The sequence below is a fragment of the Argentina silus genome, assembly GCF_951799395.1.
Source record: "Argentina silus genome assembly, chromosome: 4".
Taxonomy (NCBI): Eukaryota; Metazoa; Chordata; class Actinopteri; order Argentiniformes; family Argentinidae; genus Argentina; species Argentina silus.
Window position 1 is genome coordinate 20802891 of NC_139658.1, and position 6946 is coordinate 20809836.

Consider the following 6946-nt stretch of genomic DNA (forward strand, 5'->3'; position numbering starts at 1 on the left):
ATCAGAATTGAAAATGTTACAGTTATTCCTCGCTAAAACCCCTGGAGAATGAAAAGTAGAGTCTGCCAGAGCTCTTAGGGCAGCACACACACACACACACACACACACACACACACACACACACACACACACACACACACACACACTCTCTTTCTCTCTCTGCGGTTCTCAATATTTCTCTCTCTCTCTCTCATTCTCTCTCTCTCCAGTGTCATCATCAATAGCATGAAGCAGGGCCAGTCACTAACTGTCAACACTGCTGATCATGAAATATGAAAAATCAATCACATGTTTAAATGGTTCTGTTTATCACAATTACTGGGCAGTATATTTGTGCTTTGATTGGATAAATAGTATGCAATTCAGTCGGAACTGAGTGTTATAGACTAAAGCTATTGTTTCTGTCATTTGATTGGAATATATACAAGACAGTGTCATCAGATTATGTAATCATCAGCCAATAGAATGTCCTCCTGACAATAGAAAGTTATCCTCACTTCATGTTGTGTAAGTGGTGGAGGTACGGCTTTAACTCAGCAGGCTAACACAGCCTTGCAGTATGCAAATGACCCAGGTTCAAACCCTGTCGGCCACATTGACACCAAACTAACCTACAGTACGCTTCCTTGGTTGTGAGACCAAGCATGATGCCGGCTCCATTCAGCTGATTCCATTCTGATTGGCTCTTGCCTGTTTCAGAGCTGCTCGCTGTCTGCCACAACTCCAACAACGCTATAGGCTACTGTATGCTGGGAGACGCAGGCTTTAAGTGGGGCTGTGAGCTCCACTGGGTCACACACACACACACACACACACACACACACACACACACACACACACACACACACACACACACACACACACACACACACACACACGCAGAGAGAAAGCCTTAAGGGCTTACGTAGATTGGGACAACATTGTACTGTGGTGGTGTATGGGTATGGGCCTATGCTAAGCTAAGCTAGACTGGTGGTAGTGTATGAGTATGGGCCTATGCTAAGCTAAGCTAGACTGATGGTAGTGTATGAGTATGGGCCTATGCTAAGCTAAGCTAGACTGGTGGTAGTGTATGAGCATGGGCCTATGCTAAGCTAAGCTTGGCTGAAGGCTGTGTATGGGCATAGGCCTATGCTAAGCTAAGATAGGCTGAAGGTAGTGTATGAGTATAAGTCTATGCTAAGCTGCAGTCTGCTGGGTTCCTGACAGGGACATTAACCGTGACGTCTCGGCTGAGATTCACTGCATGGGGAGGAAATATGCCTCACAGGAATTACCCCCTGCGGACATCTCAATAATAGATGACAGTCCCCTCCCGACCCTCCCTTGCACAGGCAGGCGAGGGGACTGATGTATGGTTGCCTGGAGGGGACATACAGCCCAGACGATGGCTAGGCTAAGTCTATATATGACCTAGAACATCCAATAGGAAGGGAGATAAATCGGGGCAGGAAATATCACGTCCTCTGACCACTCGACTGGAGCTGACTGGAAACCATTCTCAGCAGATTGTCACTCTGGCTCCATCTCTGCTCGGAGGGGTCAGACAGCAGCTCTGACGTAGACAGAGGGCAGGAGAGGACACTACGAAAGGGGGTTTGGTGTGTGTGTGTGTGTGTGTGTGAAGGAGACGCTGTTAACATGTGGCTTCCTGGTTAATCTTGTGAGCCACAGTGAAATGTTTCAGTAATCACTCATTACACTCCTCTGTATTGGATTCCTGTTGCAGCAGTGAAGCCTGCTCTGTTCTGGACTGCTTTGCATAGCCAGGGGCAATTACTCCTGCTGGGCCTTGGTCCTCTGAGGTGCACCCCTAATGGAATTAGTGAAACTGTGTGTGTGTGTGTGTGTGTGTGTAGAGCTGAGGATGTGTGTGTGTGTGTGTAGAGTTGAGGATGTGTTGGCGGGGGGGGCGTAGGAGCGTGACCAGCTTTGCCAGGTCCCTACTGTTGTCGCCCCTCGGCCAGAGAAACTTATCTTGACTTATCTTGACTTGAAACTTGACTTATCTTTGCACTTCAAACAGCTCCAACGAGGTAGAGAGATGGCAACGCCGCTTTGAAGAAGATCTTCAAGACAGAGGGGAGGAAGAAGGGCAGCGCCATTTTGCTGCAGAAATTTGCAAGCATTTTTTTTTTTCATCCTTTCATTCCTGCTAAGGACGTGAGTTCTGTTGCCCTGGGTGTGTTGCCGATCCTACCGGACCAGGCCCGGTCTTTCAATGTGTTCAAATGATGCAACAAAGCAGACATCTTCAATCTGTTTGGTCTGTTTTGAAGCTTTCAACTTTCGGATTTCTCCATTGTTTGCATCCTCAAGCGCGACCGTACGTCAGGGGAGGCTGGCGGTGGTAGAAATCAGACAACTGATCAACTCATTCACAGGAGACCTGTGTTTGAGAACAGTAGGTCCTACCAGCAGGCCATTTTGCGATCCTCTAATCTACCTCTCCTTCTCCCATTCTGACAACTCTTCTGTTCTTCCCACACTTAATACCTTCATCCCGCTCTCTGTTACACAAAGCCTCTCTAAGCTCACCTTCATATCCAACGTGACTCACACTTCCTAAAGTTTATCAGATGTAACACTTAATGCTGTAATTCCATCGCAGACTAAGCCATACAAATCCTTCCTTTCCTGTCTCCTCGATCCCCTTCCATTCTCAGAGCCTACTCAAGGAAGTGTCTGTCAGTCTGAGTGTGTTATTGGCCAGCTCACACACAGGAGGGTTCCTCCTCCTTACTGCTTCTCTCTCTCCCCCCGTCCCCCTCTCCCTCCAATCAAAACATTCCATTAGGGTGTGCGTGTGTGTGTGTGTGTGCATGTGTGTGTACGTGTGTGTGTGTATGTGTGTGTGCGTGTGTGTGTGCCTGTGGAGTCTCAGGGCTCCCTCTCCACACATCTAAAAGGGTCAATGAGAAGATGTGCAGCAACTAGCAACATCCAGTCCCACCATTACCAACCTGGCACCATCTGCCTCATTGCAGGCTACGCACACCGTGTCACGCGGTTTAATGTCGTAAATCTACCGCATGGTTTTTAGGGCGGTACAGTGCTGAGTTTGCTTCTGTTCTAATTAAACGTTATTGTCAAGGAAGTGTTTTACACCCAACTGGCTGGAACAATGGCTGCAATGGAGCGCTTTGGAATAAGAGAGGTATTCTTAATGGAAATGGTAACATATAAACGTAGATTGCTTATTAACCCCGAAGAAGGAGTTTATGATGTATTTTAAATCATTTACGTCTGAGAATTTGGTGATGTATTGATTTTGTTGATGTGGGGCTAGGGCTTAGGCTGGGGCTGGGCTGAGGCTGGGGTAGGGGGCTGAGGCTGAGGCTAAAGCTGAGGCTGAGGCTGAGGCTGAAGCTGGGGCTGAGGCTGGGGTAGGGGGCTGAGGCTGAGGCTGGGGCTGGGCTGAGGCTGAGGCTAAAGCTGAGGCTGAGGCTAAAGCTGAGGCTGAGGCTGAGGCTGGGGTAGAGGCTGAGGCTGAGGCTGGACTTTATTCATTGACACTGCCCAGCGAGCTAAAGAGGCTCAAATGGCCAGAAGTACAGGATCAATAGTGTGATTAGCAGAGGCCTTGTAGCTTTTGTGTGTTGTTGGCAATCCATCGAGTCAGGGCCGAGCCCAGGGGAGGGAGAGTCCACCTAAGGAGGCAGAGATAAGAGAGGACGCATAAGAAAGGAGAGAGAGAGAGAGAGAGAGAGAGAGAGAGGGAGAGAGAGAGAGAGAGAGAGAGAGGGAGAGAGAGAGAGAGAGAGAGAGAGAGAGAGAGAGAGAGGGAGAGAGAGAGAGAGGGAGAGAGAGAGAGAGAGGGAGAGAGAGGGAGAGAGAGAGAGGGAGAGAGAGGGAGAGAGAGGGAGGGAGGGTAGAGTAGAGGGACTCATGGATAGAGTCGGATCTTAAGCAGCGGTGTCTCCAGATATTCCTTGTGAGCCGGCGACACACTTTGTATGATGAATTATGAATTACACACTTATTATGAATTAAATTCCACTGCCATTCACTCACAAGGACCAGTGTTGAATAGCCCCCATCCACCACTAGCTAGCTAAGTTACAGTTCATCCAGTACCATCAGGTCCACTGGGCCCACAGGTGTAGAGGTCGGGGGAGGCTGCTGGAGGTAGAAATCGGAGGACGGGCTCATCGTAATGCATGGCACAGAATGAGGAATGGTGCAAACATCTGTCCTCCACACGTGTTTGATACCATTCCTCATTCCATTCCATGCATTACAATGAGCCGGTCCTCCGATTTCTACCTCCAGCAGCCTCCCCCGACCTCTACACCTGTGGGCCCAGTGGACCTGATGGCAGTGACTCCTACAATGGACCTGGTGGTACTAACTACAGCCGACAGCTGGCCATGACTGACTCATCCGTTTCAGGAACAGTTGATTTGACACGACAACCCTTCTTTTTTCACCTGAGAAGAGCTTAAAGATAATCAGTTGATTGAGCATGAATTCCTGACATTTATAAAACTGGACATTAAGGCAATGACAAGTCTAAATCATTCCCTAGCATCTTCTTCTTTTTTTTTTTGGGGGGGGGGGGGGGGGGGGGGTGTTTTTTCTCTCTCTCCGTATCATAATTGATGTCATTATGTGAATTTTGTGCTCCCTTCCTTATGGCTTGTGCTGGCGAGGGGTCTGCGATGTCAAAGCTGCCACTCTTGTCATTATGGGTAATTTCGGCACTGTGAGGCATTTCAGTGTTCATCTTCATGTTCGCCCACTGTTTCTCACCTCAGAAATTCGAACTATGATAACGAGGCACACGCGTCTGCAGCGGCGGGCACTGGCCATCTGTCACACGTCTTGACAGATGTCACAAAGCGGAATTCACAAGCGTCAGTTAAATCTGTAATCTACTGTAATTCAAAAGGACAATTTCAGACCAACTGGAAGCCAATTGAAAAGACTTTCAACTTTAACAAAGGAAAAAGCTTGGCGGGTGTGTTTTTTAAGTGGGGGGGCGGGGGGAGAAATGTCTTGGCCTCCTTACCTCTTGTTGAGTGGAAGTATTGAGTGCAGGGTGACTGCCCAGTCCCCGTTCCCTGGCACACCTGCTCTGCCAGACTGTGACAGCCCAAAAACCAAATGCTACAACTTCACAGCATTCACAATTAAAAAGTACAACCCAGGTCCAACACAGAACTGTGTCCACTCCCCACCTAATGAAATTAGACCAACCAACACCTGTTAAGGCAACGGCCTTAACACCTATTTAGCATGGTGCTCTCTCTCCTAGCTCCCCTCCCCCATCCTCCCCTCTCCTCCTCCCCTCGTCTCCTCCCCCTCTACAGTTCAGTTCAGTTCGGTTCAGTTCAGTTCACTTCTGACTCACTTAGGCTATTCTGGCTCTGAGCGGCTGCTGGAATTCATTACTGTGTTCCATTACCGGGCCGGCGGCGAGACCAATCAATGCAGTCAGTGTCTGCCCCCTCCAATCTGTGTCGTCTGTGTCAGCCTGCTATCTGTAATAGATCTCCAGGATCAGGAGAAGGAAACGGACAGTCACTGCAGAACCGACCCAGTCTACGCCAGCCCCGGGCTTAACCCTGGGGCCAGGACCACTCTGGAGTCAGCCCAGCCCAGCCCAGCCCAGCCCAGCCCAGCCCAGCCCAGCCCAGCCCAGCCCAGCCACTGTGAGTTGCATGGGGATACCCAAGGCAGGATGAGACAGGGAGAGAGAGGAGAGAGAGAGAGAGGAGAGCTGGGGGCACAGGAGGGTAAGTGCTGGACCAGGCAAGACGGGAGGAGAAAAAGAGGAGAGAAAGAGAGGAGAATGGGTGGAGAGGAGAGCAAGAGGTGCAGGAGGATGAGCACCGGGCAGCACTGGGGCGGGCAACGCAAGAAGGGTGAGGGAGGAGAGAGAGAGAGAGAGGAAGAGAGGGAGGGAGGAGAGAGAAAGAGGGAGGAGAGAGAGAGAGAGAGAGAGAGTAAGAGGAGAGGACAGCTATAGGTACAGCAGGATAAGCCCCTGGCCCGGGCGAGGCGAGAGCCCATGTAATTTCTTTAATCCTCCTGGCATTTATACTCTCACCGCCAGATAATGGAAATGGAAAATAAAATGGAAAACTTCCCTGCAGACTCCCGGTTTTAATCTGTTGCATGCTCCAACTTTATTCCTGCCTGACAGCCTGCTGACTCAAGACTAACACATCTACAGTGTCTAGAAGGATGCTAGGAGGTGCTGCGCTTGGCGTCGTAGGAGTGGGAGATCCCGGGTTCGAATCCCGTCCCTCACACATTGCTGTATAGTAAGCGTGTTACACAGTGTGAAATGTTTGGCCACATCGTCACAGACCACTGAATAAAATAACGAATGAATGAATGAATGAATGAATGAATGAATAAACCAGTCGTTACACGAGTGGGTAGTCAAATAAATAAACAGACAATAAATAAATAAATAACAGTGCAGGCAATTAAAGTGCAGTGGTTAGCGAGAGCCCGGACGACAAGAGGCCTGTCTGTTGGAGAGGGAGATTAGTGGAGAATTGCCGCGTGGCGGGAGCAGCTAGCCGGCTAGCGCTACAACAAAGCTCTTCTCTCTCTCTCATCCCCATCCCTCCATCCCTCCATTCCCCCATCCCCGGCAGCCAACCTGTCCCCCCCCCCCGTCCCCCTCCTCAGCCTCATCCTGAAGCGCGCTGCAATTAACCCTGCGCACTGCCGGGTCAGACATACATGGCTGGAAACACGCAGCGGGCAGAACGTCACGTCTGGAGACTTGTGATGATGATGATGATGAGGAAGAGGATGAACGCTGCCCTGGCTCCTACAGTGATGCTGGAGCCCCCCTTGTGTGGACTCCTAGATTAATGCAATACCTGAGGCAAGGAACGCAATCTACAAAGAGCAATAAAGGACAAAATGAATTACTGGTACTACAGTACAGTGCAATGTTTTTCCATCAGTGTTAGTTTTATCAAGG